The sequence below is a fragment of the Sphaeramia orbicularis genome, chromosome 2 (genome assembly GCF_902148855.1).
Source record: "Sphaeramia orbicularis chromosome 2, fSphaOr1.1, whole genome shotgun sequence".
Lineage (NCBI taxonomy): Eukaryota > Metazoa > Chordata > Actinopteri > Kurtiformes > Apogonidae > Sphaeramia > Sphaeramia orbicularis.
The window spans coordinates 20,224,377-20,238,281 of NC_043958.1; positions in this window are offsets into that span (position 1 = coordinate 20,224,377).

The following is a 13,905-nucleotide window of genomic DNA, read 5'->3' on the forward strand; positions in this document are numbered from 1 at the left end:
CTGAATCCAAAAATCACATTAATTTTGTTCAATCAGGTCAACTTTCGGAACTATGCTACATATTGGCTTTTTACTCTCAATGTTTGAACCCTATAACGCCAAACATATATATTTGATACATGACTTTTGAAGCCCTATATATGATCAGTGTGATATTTTTTTTCTTGGAAAACCTGATGTATACAATTAGATACATGCAATACACAGATAATCCACCGGGGGGGAGGAATTCATTCACCAGAGGCCTTTCCAGTGACGCTACAAGTTTGTCATGAATGAGGAAGGAGGCAGAACTTTGCCAATTTTGAAAAGGAATTACCAATGTTTTAGACAAGTTTGCGTGATATTATGTTTCTGTTTGTTCAAAAATAACACTGGTCAACAACAAATTTATTGTTTAAAGTTTTTGGAGCAGATTTAGGATAATTTTGGTGTGCTGAATCCAAAAATCACATTAATTTTGCTCAATCAGGTCAACTTTCTGAACTATGCTACATATTGGCTTTTTAACATTTTTGCTTACATTTATGGGAATTTTCACATCATATGATACAAAATTCTTTCATATTTCTTGCAATAAACGAGTTCTGAAGACTTTACTTTTGCCAATTTATGATTAATGTTTTTTTTTTTTTTTTTTTTTTTAATATTACAGGTGAATGAAATGGATTTGACTAGAAGATCTTGCAAAAATAAGCCTGAATACACCATTGTACCTAACAGGAATCAAGTCACAAGTTTCATAAAGTGTGCTTACCAATCTTATTTTGGTATTAATTATTGTATTTTGTGAGAAGATGAAATTTTTCAAAATCAAATTCGCAAAAAAAAACCTGACCTGATTGAGAAAAACAGATGTCATTTTTGGATTTAGCGGTGCAAAAATGGTCCTAATTCAGTTGAAAAAAACCTAGACGACTTGCAAAAAACATTTTTTTTGTAACCCAGTGTAGCCTTTAACAATTTTTCGGGCAAGTGATCATATTTGGTAATTTGCACTAACAATAACCCATAAGGACCCAGTGTAATATTTGTTGCAGTTCCAATATTAATTTTTCTCGATATTTAACCATCCTAAAGTGGTTTATCAGCATTTATTGAAATATTATCTTCTGTATTTTGTGTTTTTCAGTGAAAATCTTTTTTTTTTTTTTTACCCTTTCATGCATGAATTATAGGAACCTTAATCAAGATTTTTTTTTTTTTTTTTTCCTGAGTGTTTTTATTCCTCTTTAGGCATGAAAAAAAAACAATGTGATTGATTTTTTTTTTTTTTTTTTTAATCAACCTTTTTTTCATGGAGTTACAAAAATGCCCACTCAGCTACACTATGAATTTTATTCTTGAAGCAAAGAAACATGTATTTAAAAATCAAAACCAAATTCGCAAAAAAAAACCTGACCTGACTGAGAAAAACAGATGTCATTTTTGGATTTAGCGGTGCAAAAATGGTCCTAATTCAGTTGAAAAAAACCTAGACGACTTGCAAAAAACATTTTTTTTGTAACCCAGTGTAGCCTTTAACAATTTTTCGGGCAAGTGATCATATTTGGTAATTTGCACTAACAGTAACCCATAAGGACCCAGTGTAATATTTGTTGCAGTTCCAAAATGAATTTTTCTCGATATTTAACCATCCTAAAGTGGTTTATCAGCATTTATTGTAATATTATCTTCTGTATTTTGTGTTTTTCAGTGAAAATCTTTTTTTTTTTTTTTTTTTACCCTTTCATGCATGAATTATGGGAACCTTAATCAAGATTTATTTTTTTTTTTTTTCTCCTGAGTGTTTTTATTCCTCTTTAGGCATGAAAAAAAAAAAACAATGTGATTGATTTTTTTTTTTTTTTTTTTTTTTTAATCAACCTTTTTTTCATGGAGTTACAAAAATGCCCACTCAGCTACACTATGAATTTTATTCTTGAAGCAAAGAAACACGTATTTAAAAATCAAAACCAAATTCGCAAAAAAAAATCTGACCTGACTGAGAAAAACAGATGTCATTTTTGGATTTAGCGGTGCAAAAATGGTCCTAATTCAGTTGAAAAAAACCTAGACGACTTGCAAAAAACATTTTTTTTGTAACCCAGTGTAGCCTTTAACAATTTTTCGGGCAAGTGATCATATTTGGTAATTTGCACTAACAATAACCCATAAGGACCCAGTGTAATATTTGTTGCAGTTCCAAAATGAATTTTTCTCGATATTTAACCATCCTAAAGTGGTTTATCAGCATTTATTGTAATATTATCTTCTGTATTTTGTGTTTTTCAGTGAAAATCTTTTTTTTTTTTTTTTTACCCTTTCATGCATGAATTATGGGAACCTTAATCAAGATTTTTTTTTTTTTTTTTTCCTGAGTGTTTTTATTCCTCTTTAGGCATGAAAAAAAAAACAATGTGATTGATTTTTTTTTTTTTTAATCAACCTTTTTTTCATGGAGTTACAAAAATGCCCACTCAGCTACACTATGAATTTTATTCTTGAAGCAAAGAAACATGTATTTAAAAATCAAAACCAAATTCGCAAAAAAACCTGACCTGATTGACAAAAACAGATGTCATTTTTTGGATTTAGCGGTGCAAAAATGGTCCTAATTCAGTTGAAAAAAACCTAGACGACTTGCAAAAAACATTTTTTTTGTAACCCAGTGTAGCCTTTAACAATTTTTCGGGCAAGTGATCATATTTGGTAATTTGCACTAACAATAACCCATAAGGACCCAGTGTAATATTTGTTGCAGTTCCAAAATGAATTTTTCTCGATATTTAACCATCCTAAAGTGGTTTATCAGCATTTATTGTAATATTATCTTCTGTATTTTGTGTTTTTCAGTGAAAATCTTTTTTTTTTTTTTTTTACCCTTTCATGCATGAATTATGGGAACCTTAATCAAGATTTTTTTTTTTTTTTTTTTTTCCTGAGTGTTTTTATTCCTCTTTAGGCATGAAAAAAAAAAACAATGTGATTGATTTTTTTTTTTTTTTTTTTTAATCAACCTTTTTTTCATGGAGTTACAAAAATGCCCACTCAGCTACACTATGAATTTTATTCTTGAAGCAAAGAAACATGTATTTAAAAATCAAAACCAAATTCGCAAAAAAAACCCTGACCTGACTGAGAAAAACAGATGTCATTTTTGGATTTAGCGGTGCAAAAATGGTCCTAATTCAGTTGAAAAAAACCTAGACGACTTGCAAAAAACATTTTTTTTGTAACCCAGTGTAGCCTTTAACAATTTTTCGGGCAAGTGATCATATTTGGTAATTTGCACTAACAATAACCCATAAGGACCCAGTGTAATATTTGTTGCAGTTCCAAAATGAATTTTTCTCGATATTTAACCATCCTAAAGTGGTTTATCAGCATTTATTGTAACATCATCTTCTGTATTTTGTGTTTTTCAGTGAAAATCTTTTTTTTTTTTTTTTACCCTTTCATGCATGAATTATGGGAACCTTAATCAAGATTTTTTTTTTTTTTTTTTTCCTGAGTGTTTTTATTCCTCTTTAGGCATGAAAAAAAAAAGCAATGTGATTGATTTTTTTTTTTTTTAATCAACCTGTTTTTCATGGAGTTACAAAAATGCCCACTCAGCTACACTATGAATTTTATTCTTGAAGCAAAGAAACATGTATTTAAAAATCAAAACCAAATTCGCAAAAAAAACCCTGACCTGACTGAGAAAAACAGATGTCATTTTTGGATTTAGCGGTGCAAAAATGGTCCTAATTCAGTTGAAAAAAACCTAGACGACTTGCAAAAAACATTTTTTTTGTAACCCAGTGTAGCCTTTAACAATTTTTCGGGCAAGTGATCATATTTGGTAATTTGCACTAACAATAACCCATAAGGACCCAGTGTAATATTTGTTGCAGTTCCAAAATGAATTTTTCTCGATATTTAACCATCCTAAAGTGGTTTATCAGCATTTATTGTAATATTATCTTCTGTATTTTGTGTTTTTCAGTGAAAATCTTTTTTTTTTTTTTACCCTTTCATGCATGAATTATGGGAACCTTAATCAAGATTTTTTTTTTTTTTTTTTCCTGAGTGTTTTTATTCCTCTTTAGGCATGAAAAAAAAAACAATGTGATTGATTTTTCTTTTTTTTTTTTTTAATCAACCTTTTTTTCATGGAGTTACAAAAATGCCCACTCAGCTACACTATGAATTTTATTCTTGAAGCAAAGAAACACGTATTTAAAAATCAAAACCAAATTCGCAAAAAAAAACCTGACCTGATTGACAAAAACAGATGTCATTTTTTGGATTTAGCGGTGCAAAAATGGTCCTAATTCAGTTGAAAAAACCTAGACGACTTGCAAAACACATTTTTTTTTTATCACCCCCAGTGTAATAAACGAGGAACACTTATTTTATTTCTCCCTCTCATTCCGTCCCATATTTGTCCTTTGTAGTCGGTACTTCGGGCTCCAAGGAAACACAAAGACAAGGCCTCTGTTGCATGCGTCATCTATGTTCATTAGTGCCGCCATTAACGTCTATGTCATCTTTCCCACTGGCTCACAGGCTGGAACTGCTTCCAATCTGAGCATTATCTACAGATCTGCCTTCAGTGGAAAATGACCTCCGCCATGCCACGGCGAGCCGCCCGACTACAGAGACATCATTGCACACTTTAATCCTAAATGACTGAATCATTTACATTTTGAAGGTAAGTATGTTTCAGTATATTCCCGCTAGCAGCTTTATCCATTTGTGGAGCGCTGATATAGAACATATGGAAGTTTAATACACAGCAAATTCAGTTTTATATTGTTGTAAATGACGCTATGTGGAGAAAAGTATTGGTACATGTCAAATTCAGGTGTTTCTTTTCTAAATAATTGTGATAAATATTATAATATAGTTGTATATTGTGATAAATACACTGGTCAACAACAAATTTATTAAGTTTTTGTAGCTGATTTAGGATAATTTTGGTGTGCTGAATCCAAAAATCACATTAATTTTGCTCAATCAAGTCAACTTTCTGAACTATTGGCTTTTTAACATTTTTGCTTACATTTATGGGTATTTTCACATCATATGATACAAAATTCTTTTATGGTTCTTGCAATAAACGAGTTCTGAAGATTTTACTTTTGCCAATTTATGATTCTTTTTTTTTTAATATTACAGGTGAATGAAATGGCTTCGACTAGAAGATCTTGCAAAAATAAGCCTGACGTATTCTGCTACATCTGCGGTGAATACACCATTGTACCTAACAGGAATCCTGTTAGAAAATTATTATTATTTTTTTTTCTCTTAAAACCTATTTTGGGTGAGAACTATCTAAAAAATCAACTGATAAAGTCACAAACATGTAATCAATTTTGTGAGAAGATCAATTTTTTCAAAATCAAATTAGCAAAAAAAACCTGACCTGATTGAGAAAAACAGATGTCATTTTTGGATTTAGCGAAAATGCAAAATGGTTGTAATTCAGTTGAAAAAACCTAGACAACTTGCAAAAAACATTTTTTTAATAACCTAGTGATATCATTGCATTCCATTGGTTAGCGTTGTTAAAACCCCTTTAGCCCTATCAGCCCACCCGCGGGCTGAAAAAATTATATGAATATTTATCTACTATAAAAATATAATAAATCAGGACAATGGATGTTTTTTTTTTTCAAATTTTGCTCAAAGTTTAGACCCTAATGTTAATAAAAGTACATCAAAAGTGTATTTTAGTGTAAACTTTAATGTTCAAACATGATTTTTAATCTTCGTGGGGTGAAATATACGCTATTAAAAATCTCCGACACGAACAATTAATTTATGCATATCATCGTCAATCCAACCGAAAAAAAACAGGCGAGGATAAAAAATTTTAATTTCTCTTTTAGTTTGTTACAGTTTACTCAGGCATAGTAACAGATACAATATTTTAGACAATAATGGGAATAGATTCTGTGAGGTCTCTAAATGTCCATAGACACCAAGAACATCCATATGAACCTTATTATTGTGAAGGAATTCTTCATTTACTTTGGGTATGTCTGTTTAGGTGTTTTTTCCCTGAAAATATGGTCAGGGTTAAACAGGTTAAATAGTTATTTTTGCTTCCAAAATGCCTTAGATATGGTTTTTACTTAATTTCTCTTAACATTTTCTTTTTTTTTTTTTTTAATATTCTTGAGCATGATTTTAAATGATCTACCTAAATTTCTGAAATATTTGTCATGCTCTGACTGTAAATAATACATATATATATATATATATATATATATATATATATATATATATATGTATATATATATATTTTTTTTTTTTTACCACAACTAACCATCTACTTTCTTCACATCTCAGTTAAGACGAAACATCTCCCATTAAATTTAAAGGAAATACTGATGTTTTTTTTTTTTTTTTTTTTTTCAAAAAATCAGCATAAATAGGACATTTTACGACTTGTAGCCATGACGTGGCCCAATATGTTTGTCCATATTCAATATTTCCTTAAAGTTCAATGGGAGATTTGTCTTCCTCAGTGAGATGTGATGAAAGTAGATGGTTAGTTGTGGTAGAAAATTATTATTTACAGTCAGAGCATGAAAAATTATTTTAGAAATTTAGAGGTAGAACATTTAAAATCATAGTCATGGATAAACAAAAAAAAAAAAAAACAATTATAAAAATTAGAAAGCAAAGATAATTTCAACTTTTTTTTCCCTTTTTTTTTTAATATTCTTGAGCATGATTTTAAATGATCTACCTAAATTTCTGAAATATTTGTCATGCTCTGACTGTAAATAATATATATATATATATATATATATATATATATATATATATTTTTTTTTTTTTTTTTTTTTTTACCACGACTAACCATCTACTTTCTTCACATCTCAGTTAAGACGAAAAATCTCCCATTAAATTTAAAGGAAATACTGATGTTTTTTTGTTTTTTTTTCAAAAAATCAGCATAAATAGGACATTTTACGAGTTGTAGCCATGACGTGGCCCAATATCCATATTCCATATTCAATATTTCCTTAAAGTTCAATGGGAGATTTGTCTTCCTCAGTGAGATGTGATGAAAGTAGATGGTTAGTTGTGGTAGAAAATTATTATTTACAGTCAGAGCATGAAAAATTATTTTAGAAATTTAGAGGTAGAACATTTAAAATCATAGTCATGGATAAACAAAAAAAAAAAACAATTATAAAAATTAGAAAGCAAAGATAACTTCAACTTTTTTTTTTCTTTTTTTTTTTTTAATATTCTTGAGTATGATTTTAAATTATCTGCCTAAATTTCTGAAATATTTGTCATGCTTTGACTGTAATTTTTTTTTTTTTTTTTTTAACCGCAACTAACCATCTACTTTCTTCACATCTCACTTCACATTAAACTTAAAGGAAATATTGATCTTTTTTATCTCAAATCCGCATAAATAGGACATGTTACGAGCTGTAGCCATGATACATCCCAACATTTTTGTCCATATACTTTATAAACATCAATATTTCCTTTAAGTTTTAGCGGGAGGTGTGAAGAAAGTAGATGGTTAGTTGTGGTAGAAAATTACTATTTACACTCAGAACATGAAAAGGATCACCAAAATTTATTAGTAGAACATTTAAAATCATAGTCATGGATTAAACAAAATAAAAATAAAAACAAATGCTGAGAGAAATTAAGTCAAAACCATCTCTGAAGCATTTTGAAGAACATTTTAAACCAAATTAACCAACGCAATATGATATTTATCCCAATATAAAACTATATTATGACATTTGTTGTTATTGTTTTGTATCCCAGACACCTGAATTCATCATATCCATATAGTGTACGTCTACGCTGACGTTCAGTGGCAGGAGAAACTTCCAAGCATGTCTCTCTTAATTTCTTGAAAACTTACTGAGTTGAGAACCAAGTCAAACTGAGCCCCGCTAAGATAAGTTATTTCACTGATCAAGCAATTTATATGAAATTATGATGATCCGTCTCAGTTTCCACATTAAAAAGATACTGCCGCAGCCTGTTCCCAACTCTCACTAGGTGGCTTTCCATCCAGTTGTATCGCAAGATTTATCCAACGGCAAAAGAAAATGTGTTCGTTATGAACATCATGGTTTAAAACTCCTTTGTCTTTTTTTTTTTTATTTTTTTATTTTTTTGGTGAAATAGGTGCACATGAAGGCCCCTTTTGTGTTATTCTTTTTTTTTTTTATCTAATTATGTATTTTTAACCTTTATTTAACCAGAAAGTCCCATGACAATAAACCTTATTTTCAAGGGAAAGCACATCAGACAACAAAACTCAAACATCACAGAGACAGTTGTATAGAGTATGACACAAATAATAAACAGGTAAAAGCAAGAGCAGGAGAACAGAGAAGGTACACGACATGGAATTCACATAAGAACAATTACACCCAGTTATATAATTTTAAATTTACCAAAGGAGACAAAAACATTTAGTTGTCGAATAAATAAGTGCAATAAGAGAACGCTGATTTACCAAGTGTATAAATCCTACGAAGTTTGTAGAAGCCAATATAGAAGAATGGAAAATAGTATTAAAAAAATAGGACCAATAGGTCTGTATTTCACTATATTCTATAAAGAATCAATAACAAGTTGAATTGGGGAGGTTGTCAGGTTCTGCCGCTATGTTAGAGTCCTGTGGTCCTGATGAAGGAGATCAATGATCCAATAGAAGTGGGTGGTACTTTCACTGGAGGATGAAAGTCCATGTAAGACTTCCTATTAGTGCTCAATAGTAATTATATTGATATATCGAACTATTTCCGTGTTATAAACCATCGAAATATGGACCATTATGAGTAAAGGGACATTTTTAATATTTCAAAAATTCATGAAAAATCTAAATTTCTTAAAGCTGTGTATGAATTTTGCAGACAAATATCTCAAGGAAGCTACCTATAAACATTTTAATGAATCCAACTAGTAGTTTTCGGAGAAGAAGATTGTTGAAATGTAGACATTAGTGACCTTGACTTTGACCCTTCAGGGTCAAAGGTCATGGACCCAAATGAAAGTCCATATATGATTTCCTATCAGTGCTAAATAGTAACTATTTTGATTTCTGTAACCATTTCCATGTTATAAACCATCGAAATATGGACCATTACGAGTAAAGGCACATTTTTAATGTTTTAAAAAATCATCCGAAATCAAAATTTCTCGAAACTGTGTATAAATTTTATAGACATTGTCTCAAGGAAGCTGCTTTTTAAAAAAAAAAAAAAAGATTCTGACCAGTAGTTTCAAAGAATATTGTTGAAATCTAAACATTGGTGAACTTGTTTGACCCTTCAAGGTCAATCAAGGTCAAAGGTCATGGACCCAAATGAAAGTCAATATAAGACTTCCTATCAGTGCTCAATAGTAACTATACTGATATATCTGTAACCATTTTCATGTTATAAACCATCGAAATATGGACCATTATGAGTAAAGGGACATTTTTAATATTTCAAAAATTCATGAAAAATCTAAATTTCTTAAAGCTGTGTATGAATTTTGCAGACAATGTCTCAAGGAAGCTACCTATAAAAATTTTAATGAATCCAACTTGTAGTTTTCAGAGAAGAAGATTGGTGAAATGTAAACATTAGTGACCTTGACTTTGACCCTTCAGGGTCAAAGGTCATGGACCCAAATGAAAGTCCATATATGATTTCCTATCAGTGCTAAATAGTAACTATTTTGATTTCTGTAACCATTTCCATGTTATAAACCATCGAAATATGGACCATTACAAGTAAAGGCACATTTTTAATATTTAAAAAAATCATCCGAAATCAAAATTTCTCGAAACTGTGTACAAATTTTATAGACATTGTCTTAAGGAAGCTACGTATAAAAATGTAAATGAATCCAACCAGTAGTTTTCAGAGAAGATTGTTCAAATGTAGACACTGGTGACCTTAACTTTGACCCTCCAGTGGCTTTTGTGAGTTAACGTAGATTTTGTAGTTCCATAAACGCACCATAACTTTAAATTATTCCAGACATGTTATATATTATTCATGAGCTAAAACACATGATTTATATTTGTAGATTTTTTTTAACTTCCTGTTGATACTCGACTCCAAACTCATTATTTTTACATCAAACATTAAAGATAAATAGGAAACGGCATTTTTACATGAATTATTCGAACGTATTGATAGGATCAGACGTTCATCTTATATTACATGTTTTAGAGCAGTGAACTAAGAACTTACTCCATTTGAGATTTTAAGCAAGGCCATTTTTGTAGCTGTAGTCATTGAGACAATCGGTGGAAAATCAACATTCGAAGCAGCTCTATTTGTGTCTGGATACTTGACGCTGTTTTCTTTTCTTTATAATGTCACTCTGGTATTTTTTTTTGTTTTGTTTTTTTGGGTCGGTCGAGTGCACTTAGCTCGTATCTGTTCATTTTTTTTTTTTCCCGGAGTTGACTGCCTGTGCTTTCATGTCGCGCAGCTGCCGAGAGTAACAAAAATTCAACCTTGTAATCTTCGCGTAGCTGCAGAAAAAGCTTGATATCTGGAGCTAAAAGCGGCTAATAGATGCAAACATCCGACTTAGGTGTCGACTCTCAGTGGGTGGGTATATAAGAATGACCCTTTCGCTTTGAACAAAGAGTGTGTTGTTTGTTAATATCAAAAAAAAATATCATCGAGTTCATCCATCTCTAGGTCTTCTTCATCAATAGCACCCCCACCCCCCCCACCCCCATACACACACTTCCTCTCTTCCTTCCGCTCTTTCCTCTAATGTGCAGTAAGCCATCTTCACACAGAACATCCTGTGTTTGGTGAGCCGCCGTTGTACCCAAAATAGTTGTTGTTCTTCTCCTCAGCATCCGATTGTCAGGGCTTTGAATCATATCTCAGTTTCTCCAAAAAACAGAAGGCGCAGAAGCATCTTAAAGCACCCCCCCACCCCCCCATCCCCCCTTTTTTTTCCAACCTCAACCCCTCCCCAACTCCTAACTCAAACATCAAGCAGGCAGCAGTGTCCTACATATAAAAAAAAATAAATAAATAAAAAAAAAAGCCACATGAAAACCCAAATGTCCTCCCAGGGGGAAGAACAACAAGGAGAATAAGGCGAAGACGATGCAGCAGGCAGACCCCCATGTACAGATACACACAGATGTAGACACGCATGTGCATATGTGATTGCAGACAAACACACACATGAACACACAGCAGCAGCGGCAGCCTCCCTACAGGACAGTTTCTCCTTTTTTTTTTTTTTATTCCTATTGTTAAACCCCTCTGTCCTCATGATTCACAGTGCATGAGAGCACGGGGGTGGGGGCTCATGGGATAATCGAGTTAATCACAAACATTCAAAAGTCATTTCCGTTCATTACAATTTTGGCTTGTAATGAAATTCCAAAATGCGTGTTGTCATCAAAGTCTAATCATAGCACTAGTCAACGACAAATTTATTAAGTTTTTTGAGCTGATTTAGGATAATTCTGGTGTGCTGAATCCAAAAATCACATTAATTTTGATCTGAACTATGCTACATATTGGCTTTTTAACATTTTTGCTTACATTTATGGACATTTTCACATCATACGATACAAAATTCTTTGATATTTCTTGCAATAAACGAGTTCTGAAGATTTTACTTTTGCCAATTTATGATTAATGTTTTTTTTTTTTTTTTTTTAATATTACAGGTGAATGAAATGGCTTCGACTAGAACAGGGGTGTCAAACTCATTTTAGTTCAGGGGCCACATTCAGCCAAATTTTATCTCCAGTGGGTCGGACCAGTGAAATAATAACATAATAATATATAAATAATGTCAACTCCAAACTTTCCTCTGTGTTTTAGAGTGAAAAAAGTAAATATATGCAACAAAAATGTTTACATCTGCCAGCTATCCTTTAAAACAATGTGAATAACATGAACAAACTGAAATTTCTCAAGAAAACTAAGTGCGATTTTAACAATATTCTGTCTCAGCTTATCATTTAAACGTGTAAATTACAACGTAAAGATCACAGTGGATCAACAAAAATACAAAACATCTAATAACAGGCAGAATATTGTTAAAATTACACTTCAGACATTTCAAAATGTTCATATTTGTTGACGTTATTCATGTATTTATGAAATGTTAGTTTGTTTTAGTGTAAATACAGTAAAATGACATGCAAATGTTTACATTTACAAAGGGAAAAATTTGGAGTTGTGAGTATTTATAGGTTATTATGATAGTATTTTACTGATCCGACCCACTTGAGATGAAATTGGTCTGAATGTGGAACCTGAACTAAAAGGATTAATATCTTCAGTGTAATTTTTGCATTTTACAAATTCATCCCAGGGGCCAGACTGGACCCTTTGGCGGGCCGGATTTGGCCCCCGGGCCACATATTTGACACCTGTGGACTAGAAGATGTTTCAAAAATAAGCCTGATGTATTCTGCTACATCTGCGGTGAATACACCATTGTACCTAACAGGAATCCTGTTAGAAAATGATTTTTTTTTTCTCTTCAAACCTATTTTGGGTGAGAACTATATAAAAAAATCAATTGATAAAGTCACAAATATGTAATCAATTTTGTGAGAAGATCAAATTTTTCAAAATCAAATGAGCAAAAAAAAAAAAAAAAAAAAAAAAACCTGACCTGATTGAGAAAAACAGATGTCATTTTTGGATTTAGCAAAAATGCAAAATGGTTCTAATTCATGTTGAAAAAACCTAGACGACTTGCAAAAAACATTTTTTTTGTAACCCAGTGTAGCCTTTAACAATTTTTTGGGCAAGTGATCATATTTGGCAATTTGCACTAACAATAACCCATAAGGACCCAGTGTAATATTTGTTGCAGTTCCAATATTAATTTTTCTCGATATTTAACCATCCTTAAGTGGTTTATCAGCATTTATTGTAATATTATCTTCTGTATTTTGTGTTTTTCAGTGAAAATCTTTTTTTTTTTTTTTTTTTTTCCAACATTTAATTTACTAATCATGTAGATCAGGGGTGTCAAACTCATTTTAGTTCAGGGGCCACATCCTCCCAATATGATCTGCAGTGGGCCGGACTAGTAAATTAACCCTTTCATGCATGAATTATGAGAACCTTAATCAAGTTTTTTTTTTTTTTTTCCCTGAGTGTTTTTATTCCTCTTTAGGCATGAAAAAAAAAACAAAAAAACAATGTGATTTTTTTTTTTTATTTTTTTTTTTTTTAATCAACCTGTTTATCATGGAGTTACAAAAATGCCCACTCAGCTACACCATGAATTTTATTCTTGAAGCAAAGAAACATGTATTTAAAACCCAATATCATAAAGTGATATAAAAACAGTGAAATGAAACCATGTTTAATGCAACTAATCTGACATTTTCTCACATTTTAACATATTCTAATACTAGTTATTATTCACTTCATGGAGATAATATGCAAAAAATAAATATTAACAATTGATTTCCACTCAAGAACCAATCAAGAACAGCAAAGTTACAATAATGGTATGAATTGGAGTTTATGAGATGATGCGTAAGTGTCCACTGTGTTGGTTGATATGGAACTAAAACAACAAAACCCATGAATATACAAGAGTAAAGCTGTAGAGTAACTGTCCACTGTATTGACCACTATGCATGAAAGGGTTAATAACATAATAATATATAAATAATGCCAACTCCAACCATTTCAATGTGTTTTATAGTGAAAAAAGTAAAATTACATTATGGAAACGTTTACATCTATAAACTGTCCTTTTGAAAAATATGAATAACATGAACAACCAGGAAAAACTGAAATTTATTAAGAATAAATAAGTGCAGTTTTAACTCTATTTTGCCTCTGCTTATCATTTGCAAACAGGCATTACAACTTACAGATCACAATGGATCTGCAAATACACAAAATATTTTAGTAACAGGCAGAATATTAGTAA